Source organism: Ambystoma mexicanum, chromosome 4q (genome assembly GCF_040938575.1).
Source record: "Ambystoma mexicanum isolate Mex_15411 chromosome 4q, UKY_AmexF1_1, whole genome shotgun sequence".
NCBI classification, from domain to species: Eukaryota; Metazoa; Chordata; class Amphibia; order Caudata; family Ambystomatidae; genus Ambystoma; species Ambystoma mexicanum.
The window spans coordinates 1,112,325,106-1,112,335,685 of record NC_090928.1 but is presented as its reverse complement, the minus strand read 5'-3'; the positions used below and the strand labels follow the sequence as shown (position 1 = coordinate 1,112,335,685).

The 10,580-nt window shown below is 46.1% G+C and overlaps 1 long non-coding RNA gene across 1 annotated transcript; it reads right to left on the bottom strand.

The window, feature by feature from the left end:
• Positions 1 to 9,401: 9,401 nt before the first annotated feature.
• LOC138467149 (uncharacterized) lies at positions 9,402 to 10,057 on the bottom strand. Its single transcript, XR_011268076.1, has 2 exons — positions 9,900 to 10,057; positions 9,402 to 9,497 (listed from the first exon to the last, which is right to left on the bottom strand). It is a non-coding gene; the product is annotated as an uncharacterized lncRNA (long non-coding RNA).
• Between the last annotated feature and the right edge of the window lie 523 nt (positions 10,058 to 10,580).

Genomic DNA, 10,580 nt, shown 5'->3' with positions numbered 1-10,580 from the left:
ACATACACATGGATCACACACACATGCATGTGCACTCACGGACAATGCCTCGTAATCTGGCAGTTCTCCCACACCTTGGATCTGCTCCTCTGTGACGTAGGTCCCAGCAACATGCTCATGTAGAGTGAGTTCTATGTCCTCTTGTGGAGACCCACCTCCAGTCACCAGAGTTGCGGCATGACTTGAGGCCAGCTTTTTCTTTGCCCTACGCTTAAGGTCGTTCCAGCGCTTGTAGCACTCAACAGCTGTGCGCCTCATAAACCCAAGGGCACTTATGCTGTCCGCGATGGACTGCCAGTGTGCTTGACGTCGAGCAGGTGTAATCCTACACCCTGAAGTGACCAACATTTCGGCGTCATGTTCGGACACATACTGCACAAGTGCATCCAGTTCGGCATCATTGAAGCTAGGCTTCCTTGGCGTGCCGGACCGTGTAGCCGTGTCGGGGTCATCAGCCTGTACTGGACGAGCACTATTCCTCTTTCTTTTTGTGGGTGGTGGGGATCCAGAGTGCCCTACGCCGCTCTGGACACTAGAGGCAGGAGCACCGGTGGACTGTGTAGTAGTAGTGTGCGATGGCACACTGACCACATGACTTTCTGCAGGCATTAGCTGAAGTGTGATGATGGCAGGGGGAACCTCAGTCTGATGTACCGGGACCAACACTGTCCTTGCTGGGGGAGTCAGAGATGGGGTGGACGGAGCTGCAGCTGCCCCTGCAGCCTCCCCATCCCGCCTACTCGGGGCAGCAGATGACATGGCTGCCCCTGTACTACGTGGCCTGGTGACACTGGCTTGCGCCGCCACCTGTGGCCTAGACTTGGCGACCTGGAAGTCAGCCTGGGAGTCACCCTGTGCTAGGTCAGGTGCCACAACGGGCCGGTCCAACAAGGGCTGAGCAGGGATGGTGTCAGCCACGTTTCCCTCAACCATGGGGGGGGATGTGTGTCCCTGACTGGTCCTCCACACGTGGGGGGCTTGAGGGAGTCTGCAAATCCTGGCCACGTCCCCTACCGCGCCCACCACGCCCACCTCTTGAGGCTCGGCCACCTTTGCCACCCTTACCACTTGCTCGCCTCCCAGCCATGGCACTGATGGAGTTGTGCGTATGGGAGTTGCAGTGGACAATTGTCCTGGGCAATTGGGGGTCAAAGGGGTAGGGTACTAGATGGAATTCGTACCCAAGTGCTCTAGCAAGGCTGTATGTAACCCCTGGGGAAGGATGACGGGTCACGCAATGCACAGGCACCCCTAAAACAGAAAATGACGTGCACACGACCCCTCGTAGACCACGTGCGTGGGAAAAGGAACCTGCACTACGCTGTGGCACCCAGGAACACAAAAATGAACGTATGCGTGTCACACGCAGCCTACAATGTCCTCTGAAGGGGTACGCTACACACGGGGCTAGCACAGTTGGTAAATACGTGCGCGACTCACCGTCTGCCTGAGAAAAGAGTGTGAAAAATACGCGCGTGTGCGCGTTGGCAACACCCCCGCCAAAAGAAGAATTGTACACTGTCTGAGGAGACAGGACAAAAGGAGAAGTCAACGCTGTTTGAGGAAACAGGTCGAAAAGAAAATCAGAAAAATACTGACAGAGGTAACAGGGAGTACGAACTGGAAACGCTGTGAAGTAAATCGCGTGTGAACCGACAAAAAGTACAGATTTCACCCACTCGCTCTCCACGGGAAGCACGTACAAGGAAATGACGTACTACACGCACCTTTTAAACCGCACCACACGTCCAACGTCAGTTCCGCGTATACGCACTGAGGCACTATCCTCCAATCACGCAGGCTGACACTCGGACGTGCAGTTTTTGGTCTTGTAACATTCCCCCGGGTACAGGGACAAGCCCGCGCGTGTCACGTCACAGACGCGCCTGCGCTGTCAGGGCCTTTGGTCCAATGGAATTGCGTACACAGGCCAATCGTGTGTGGAACTTCTCGCGCACCCCTGGAATACACGCACACGCTCCCCCAGGCCCGATCGCGTGTGTAAACACCCGCGAGCCCCTGAAATACACGCGCCCAGGCCAATCGCGTGTGGAACTTCACGCGCACCCCTGAAATACACGCACACGCTCCCCCAGGCCAGATCGCGTGTAAAACTTCGCGCGCACCCCTGAAATACACGCACACGCTCCCCCAGGCCAGATCGCATGTGTAAACACCCGCGAGCCCCTGAAATACACGTACCCCGCTCCCCCAGGCCCGATCGCATGTAAAAACACCCACGAGCCCCTGGAATACACGTACCCCGCTCCCCCAGGCCCAATCGCGTGTGTAAACACCCGCAAGCCCCTGAAATACACGCACCCCGCTCCCCCAGGCCCGATCGCGTGTAAAAACACCGGCGAGCCCCTGAAATACACGCGCCCAGGCCAATCGCGTGTGAGAAGCTTCTCGCGCACCCCTGAAATACACGCGCCCAGGCCAATCGCGTGTGGGACTTCACGCGCACCCCTGAAATTCACGCACACGCTCCCCCAGGCCAGATCGCGTGTAAAACTTTGCGTGCACCCCTGAAATACACGCACACGCTCCCCCAGGCCCGATCGCGTGTGTAAACACCCGCGAGCCCCTGAAATACACGTACCCCGCTCCCCCAGGCCCGATCGCATGTAAAAAAACACCCGCGAGCCCCTGGAATACACGTACCCCGCTCCCCCAGGCCCGATCGCATGTGTAAACACCCGCAAGCCCCTGAAATACACGCACCCCGCTCCCCCAGGCCCGATCGCGTGTAAAAACACCTGCGAGCCCCTGAAATACACGCGCCCAGGCCAATCGCGTGTGAGAAGCTTCTTGCGCACCCCTGAAATACACGCGCCCAGGCCAATCGCGTGTGGGACTTCACGTGCACCCCTGAAATTCACGCACACGCTCCCCCAGGCCCGATCGCGTGTGAAAACACCCACGAGCCCCTGAAATACACGCGCCCAGGCCAGTCGCGTGTGAGTAGCTTCTCGCGCACCCTTGGAATACACGCGCCCAGGCCAATCGCGTGTGGTACTTCACGCGCACCCCTGAAATACACGCACACGCTCCCCCAGGCCCGATCGCGTGTGGGCCTTCTCGCGCGTGTAGGACTTTGGCGCACATTTTTTTCCTGCGCAGGGACGCTACCACCTGCTTTCGTGTGGCGGACATGTATGGGCCTGTGCGCGTCTTTGGCTGTGCGCTGTTTTTCCCTATTCGATTCCATGAATACGTGTTGTAGGCGAGCGTGTGGGCGTTCTGCGCACTTGCCTCCTGTACTTCCCCCGTGACGCCCACATTTTCACGAGTTGTTCCCCATTCTGCGTGCGACGCCCCGTGTTACGCCTACTTTTGTTATGTGCGCCGCGTTATGTGCGAATTCGCTGTGGCCTTATCGCACGGCGTTCGTTGACCTGTGCGCCAGCGTGCACCAGCGTGCGCCGCGCACTTTCTCAGCGCACATCCCACATTTCGCGCGTGCACGGACTTCCATGAATTGATGTGCGATGTTTTCTGTGCGATAATCGCACTTGCACTACGATTTTCGCTGTTTCTCTGCGAATCGCACGTTTTTGCACGCGTGCGCCGTTTTTTCAGCGCACGTTGATTCCATGAATCGGCCTGTCAATTACAAATGATTAAAAACATTATTTCAGTATTAATTCATCCTTCGCAAATCGTGTTTACACAGAACAAAGGCAATGGGGGGAGGGAACCACACCCATCAGATCTAAATTCCGTTGACATATGTTTCATGTATGCTATCTAACAGTTCATGTAAAAGGATTACATACATTCTTTCTTATATTTAATAAATATCACTACATCCAATAAAAAAATAACTAATCACATAAAAAAAGAGATTTAAAATATTAAATGTTATCAATTTAAAATTGCTCTCTTCCATATATAATAGGCTTCCCCAATATATACCATGATTTCGGCCCTCATAAATGATCGACCAAAACTGGTCCGATATTATCATATTTAACTCACTCACCAAGTTACCATATCCTTTAAAATACCATTCATGTAATTTTGTACACAGAGTGAGTATATGTCTAATGGTTTCTATCTCAATGTTACAAGGCCTACACCATCTTTCCTCCTGGGGTATCTGTGTCCAAGACCCAGTATATTCTTTACATGGGAGAATATTAAAATGCAGTTGCATAATAAATCTCACAATCTCTTTATTTCCTGTTTTTAACAGATAATTCCTTGGTGTAGCAGCTATAAGACCCTGTAACGCATATCCTTTATATTGCTTCTTAGTCTAAAGGTATGTCTGATTATTGCACAAGTCCCAAGTTATGGCTTTTCCATTAAAAGTTTTGAGTAGCGTAGTGACCTCCTTATTCTCAGTTCGGACATTCAGGACGATTTCATTAAGAAAAGAGAGTACAGTGTTTTTTAGACTTTCCATATAAGTATTCATTTTTTCTTTCCCATTCCAACATAATAATTAAAGCAAGAGGAGAAATCAGCAGTAGTCAAACCATGTCCAAAACCAACATTCATTTGTCCATAGTTGTACAACATCATAGTGATGTAATAATATTATAAGACATCACATTGGTTAATTAACAAAATCCAAAATGTATGAAAAAAATTAGATACACAAACCAAACAAAAGGGGGTAAATTAAAGGGGGGAAAACAAAGCAACAACAATGGAAAAGAAAAGCACATTAGCAATGTATAGGCTCAATTCCATGAAGCATCATTAGCTCATCTCCTTCACTGGAGTCATCAATCCACCTTGTGAATAAATTACCTGTTTTTACACCAAAATTAAAATTGGAGAGTTGTTTGAACACCACCACCCTAAGGAAAGCAATTCATGTGTGTGTTAATTTTACTCAATTTAACTTCCCTTTAAGGTATTCCCAATTATCAATGTGTGCCACATCTTATATATAGTGTGCATCGACCATATTCCAATAGTCACATTGTATATCTATTGGAGTTAAATGAATACATTGTCACACTCCCCCTATTCTTTACTCTTATTAGAACCCTGTTGTTCAATATGGTGGTTTGTTAGCCCTATTAGGGTAAAACCAGGGTTAGTATCTGCAGATTGCTGATAGTAAATAGGGTTTACACCCTGTCCTTGTGCTTAATAGTAGGGAAAAGTCTCACCCCTTATTTCCTCAGGGACATCCAACTTGCATATGCATTGAGTTCGATTTCGCAAACATTAGGTACATGGTTCTTCAGTTGAACAGCGTCTAGACGCTTAAGCAACCATATAGTGTATTTGGTCCAGTTAGGTTCCCCCAAACCCTTTTCCTTTATAATGAAAATCGCATTTTTCAAATACCAAGTTAAAAATTACGCTTTTATTTATTCGGATTTATTTAAAGCGCACGTCAGCCCGGGGGCATCGTGGCGCTGTTACATGAATACATACATAGTCTGGTTACAATGGAAGGAAGATGGTTACAAAGCCATTTTCATTACAGGATGCATTTCATGTCGAACACTTTTCGTATCAGATGTGTGCGAGCTGAAGTGGGTGAAGAGAAGGTGGAGTTAGTTGAATAGCGTGGTTTTGAGGGATTTGCGAAAGAGATACAGAGATGGTTCTGCTCTGAGCGAGTTGGGGAGGGCATTCCAGAGCTTAGGTGCTATGTGAGGGAAGCCAATGCCGCCGGCTTTGGCTCTTTTTACAGTGGGTACTTGGAGTTGGTTGGCGTGATGACTTCTTCTGGGGCAGATGGAGGAGTTCTTGGTTATAGTTTCAGATAGGTAGGGGGGTGTTGTGTGGTTGATGCATTTGTGTGTGAGGGTGAGGATTTTAAAGTTGATCCTTTCCTTGACTGGGAGCCAGTGGACGCGTCTTCTGGCCTGTGAGATATGGTCAGTTTTGGGAATGTGTAGTGCAGCACGGAGGGCATTGTTTTGCACTATTTGGAGCCTGTTTAGGTTTTTTGACGAGGTGCCTGCCAGGAGGGCGTTACAGTAGTCCAATCTGGCTCCTATAGTAGCTCTGGCTATGGAGAGGCAGTTGGGCGTGGTGAGGTAGGGTTTTATGGCGTAGATGAGTTTGGTAGTCAGAGCAGAAGCTGAGGCAATGGCTCTGGTTTGTCTTGTCATTGAGAGTGTCGCGTCAATGTAGACTCCTAAGGTCTTGACGGCAGAGGAGACAGGAATGCTAATACTGTCGATGATCATGTGCGAATAATCGGTTAGATTATTTACCTGTAATAGGTTAGATTCCAATCATGAGAGCAGTCTGCAGTGGGTTGTCCAGTAAGGAATCACCCCTGGTGGGCCATGTGATGTTTCCACGCTGCCGCCATTTTGATTCATGTTCATATTTCACACATATTGTGCACGTGGTGTCACCGCCATCATTTTACGTAAGTAAACATTAACGTGTGTACTGCATTACATTGGAGACCTTTTGCTATTTGCTTAACTTGGTTCCAGTACATAATGTTAGTGCTTTTACTAGTGGAACTAACTAAATTATGACAGCAATAGAGTTGCGACTTTATTCTGATCAACTCGCACAATAATCGACATCCAACCCAATTGCTCTAGTAAGTGGAAACTATATAACCACCGTCATTTTACATATGTACAAATTATCATGCATGTTGCATTAACTGACAGAGCTTGCGCTAGTTAATGTTCAAAGTTCCAGTTCATAAAGTCAGTGCCATTCTTAATGGCAATAACTAAGATTTTCAAAACGATAGAATAGGGACTTAATTCCAATCTACCCAGCACAATGATCTACATCCAACCCAGTTGCTCTAATAGTTGATAAATATACTAGCACATTGGCATCTCATATAGTGTTTGTTTGTTTAAAAACGCAAGCTATCTGATTTCCCACGTTCACTAGTTGCATAGTTTATACTCTAACAACCTTGCCATTTCATATTCAGAGAAGTGATCTATGGCAATAATAACCGCCATTATTAGAACTGATGGGCTGTGAGCCTAAGTTTACACTCCACATCATTAAAATGACTCGTAAAATGTAATTCTTGTAACTAACTTAATTCCTGAATGAATAATAAAGTTCCACTTAATCAAATTAAACAAATTAGTGCTCCAAAATATCTACTATGGCTGTCATATAAACTGTAAGTTTGGTATAAAGTATTGGACATTCCAGTGGTCTTGGTGTGTAACTACCCTCTCACAAAAACATATTGGTAACATTTATTTTACAGAAAGACATTAATTTCATGTTCACGATTAAGGCCAGTCGTTAGATATCGTAGTTTGCAAATCATTCTTGATTCCATCTGTCTCAACAGAAGTTTCTGGTCACCGCCCCGGGTGCCGCATTTCACTTTTTGTGAACCAATAATCGGTGTTCCTATTGTACAATTGATGTAATTATTGCCAACAATAGGCTAATGGCAATCTCATATCCTGGCAGTTAAGACTGGACAGATGTTCATGTATACGGAGGCAAAATTCTCATATCGTGCTTCCTGCATAAATTCTGCGACACACACAGATAGTCGCATATACCAATTACTTTGATCGCCAATTTATGCATACATGCACATTCTGCAGTTCCCGCACTTAAAGAACCCATCATTACGTGGTCTCATGCAGTCACATCCACTTCTTACAGAATCATGTTTAAGTTTAAGAAAAGACGGATTTATCACGTTTCTAAGAAGCAAAACATATAACACGTTATGACACGTTTTGAATAGAGAGCCACTACTTGAAAGCCTGAAGGATAAATGAGGAAAGGAGATTGAAGGTTTGACTTTAAGCTTTGACTTTAAGCTTGAATGTGGCAACAGGTCTGGTGAGCCCATTCAGTGAAACTTTAATAGGCTTTGGCAAGAAGGGTAGATGAAGCCCACTCAGCTAAAACTGTATCCTGCTATTTTCTTGCCAAGGGAAGACCTAGAAAAACCTTTGAATTTTTAAGCCTTTGAACATCGGCTGGGAGAAACCTATGGTTGCATGATGGGTGGACCGTGTGGTCCGACAACTGTGCCTAAACCAAAAATTACAAAAGGGCTGTCAAGTGGCAAGACGAGTGATACTAACCAAAAGAGGGGTCAAGTGCACCATATGTATCTTCTGAGAACTGGTTAAGCAACTATTGATAGAGTGACTCCGGGGGAAGGGAACATTGAGAAGTAATGTTGGGAGACGTTTATCTTGGGGAAGGGAAACCCGAGATAACAGTGTTGTGTGAACCTTTGTATTGCATTTGAACTTGGGGAAGGGAGACCCCTCACATGCCGTTTTGAGGTGAACTGTGATATTTGCGACCCTGCGAAAACACGGCTGCAGACCTGGCTGAGAAGAAGCTATATTGGAACCGGAACTGTATTGTGCTTTGATTGGAGAGCTTTGACTCTTGGAGATTTGAAATTACACTCTTTGGAAATGTTGCTTTTGAACACGGATATTGGTTGAGAACCTTCCCCCCCACTAGTTTTTTGTAGTTGTGAGGACAGCATAGTGTTTATGACACAGACAGAGGTTTTGCTTTTGGACTTCCTGACACAGGTTTTCCTTAATTTACGTTAAGCAGGGTAATCCCGCCATAGCATAGGGCTAGTTAGGCGTTATACCAACCAGAATATAAATACATTTGTTGAACTACAGTTTCATTGTCTGTGTCATTTCTCTTGGTACCATGTCTGTCTCACACCTCCCAGTCTTTACGCCAACATAGAAAACATACCAAACATTTTTGTTCCAACTGCATTAACCTAATTCCTCTACTAAGCTCTAAGATGCACCACACCATCAATTTGTAGCTAGCCCGTGCAGTCCATCCACTCGTTCCTTGCATAATGTTCAAGCACTTGTAAAATGAACTTTTAGCAGTAGGTCTGTAGTTAGGGCTTACAATGGGCCTCATTACGAGTCCGGTGGTAACCGAGGCGGTAAAACCACCGGGTTACCGTCGGACTCGTATTACCATTCCACCTCCGTGACTCCCGGAAATACCAGGGCATTACGACCCTAGTGTCCTGGAAATTCCGGAGGCGGAATTCGGTAAATCCCCATTCCCATTGAGTTCAATGGGAATGGGGACGTGGAAACACCGGCACCATCTTGTGATGGTGCCGGTGTTTCCACGTCAGGTCAGACCTGGCGGGAACATCACCTCCCGCCTGCAGGAGTTGGTATCGGGCGGTCCGGAATTAACAGTGGTGGCGGGTTTACCGCCACTGTTATTTCCGGACCACCCGACCTGTAATGATATAATTTTTATAGGGAACTTTTTGGGGCAAATCACTCTTTGACCTCCGCGACTTCAATTATGTACACCAAATCTGGTGGTGTCGCATTGGTGTGTGCAGCAGAAACGGAGACAAAGAGTTCCCCCACTCCGATTGTGAAAGAGATATCGAGGGCTGCACACATCTCTTTACTGCGCCACAATTGTATTTCAAAAACTTGGACTCTTGGTCATAGTGAGAGTAGGTTTATTAATAGCCCTTTTTTGATAACACGTGTTTCGGCACACTCCTAGTGCCTTCCTCAGATCAGGGCAATATCTATTTACTGATTATTTATAACATAAATTTTAGAGATTTGGCAAATACAAAAAACAAAAAATCAAAAAATCAATTTTACAAACGTTACATTTACGACGGAGCACAAATCATATTGAGTTCATATGTTTCGCGAATTCCCCAAAGTAAAAAATAAATAATAAATAAAACATCCATTTAGACACATAAACAACGTAAATTACATACATGAACCCATTTGTAAACAAAAATGTTAAGCACATACCAATCAGGAATCGAAAAATCATTTGGAGGAGTGTGGAGGTGGGAGTAAAGGGTAGTTGAAAATATAAAAAAGAAAAAGAGATAGAAATATTGTAAGTCACTAATTAAGATCACGAGATTGCATTGATTAATATATCGGGGAAATCCCAAATGGGTAAATCTGGCTTACCCATCGACTGTTCTGTCCGCTACAAATAACGTATTTGGTGGCTGAGTCCCATCAGACTCTAAACGTTTTCTAGAAAAACCGGGGTGAGACATCAGAGTCAAACCACTGTATTCATACATTGCCGTTTTGTTGCATCCTGACATTACCGTTAGTTTGCCTTCAAGCATTTAAACAGACTCCCATTTAGCTACGTTAAAAATGTTCTATAGTTCTAAGCGTTTTCTGCCCAGTAGTAAGATCTGAACAATCCTCATGTTAGTTTCCATTAACCCGCATTCTATCATTGTGTGCCATAGAAATTATACGGATGAGGATCCGGACTGCAGTTTCAAACGCGGACCCTTTGTTAATTGGTGCGTTGTTATGTGGGCTTAACTGCCCCCTAGGGCTTACCTGACAAGTTCTGTTTTACTGCATCACGCGTCGGGTTTCTAAAATGGCAGAGGTCTTTCCCTGTCATTTATATATAAAGTGTTGCTATGGTGCTGGTACTCCGTCCTACCTCTGTTTCCATGCTAGGAAAACTGTCAGCCATATTTTAATGGTGAGGGCTAAATTGTCTACAGCGAGTTCGTGCGTGTTCTAAGGCTGTTTTGAATTTAGAAGGAGCCAGTCCTTCTGCTGCAGTATGAGTTCCATTAATTGTAGTCTTACTCTGGGTTAATTATATGTGATCCTATT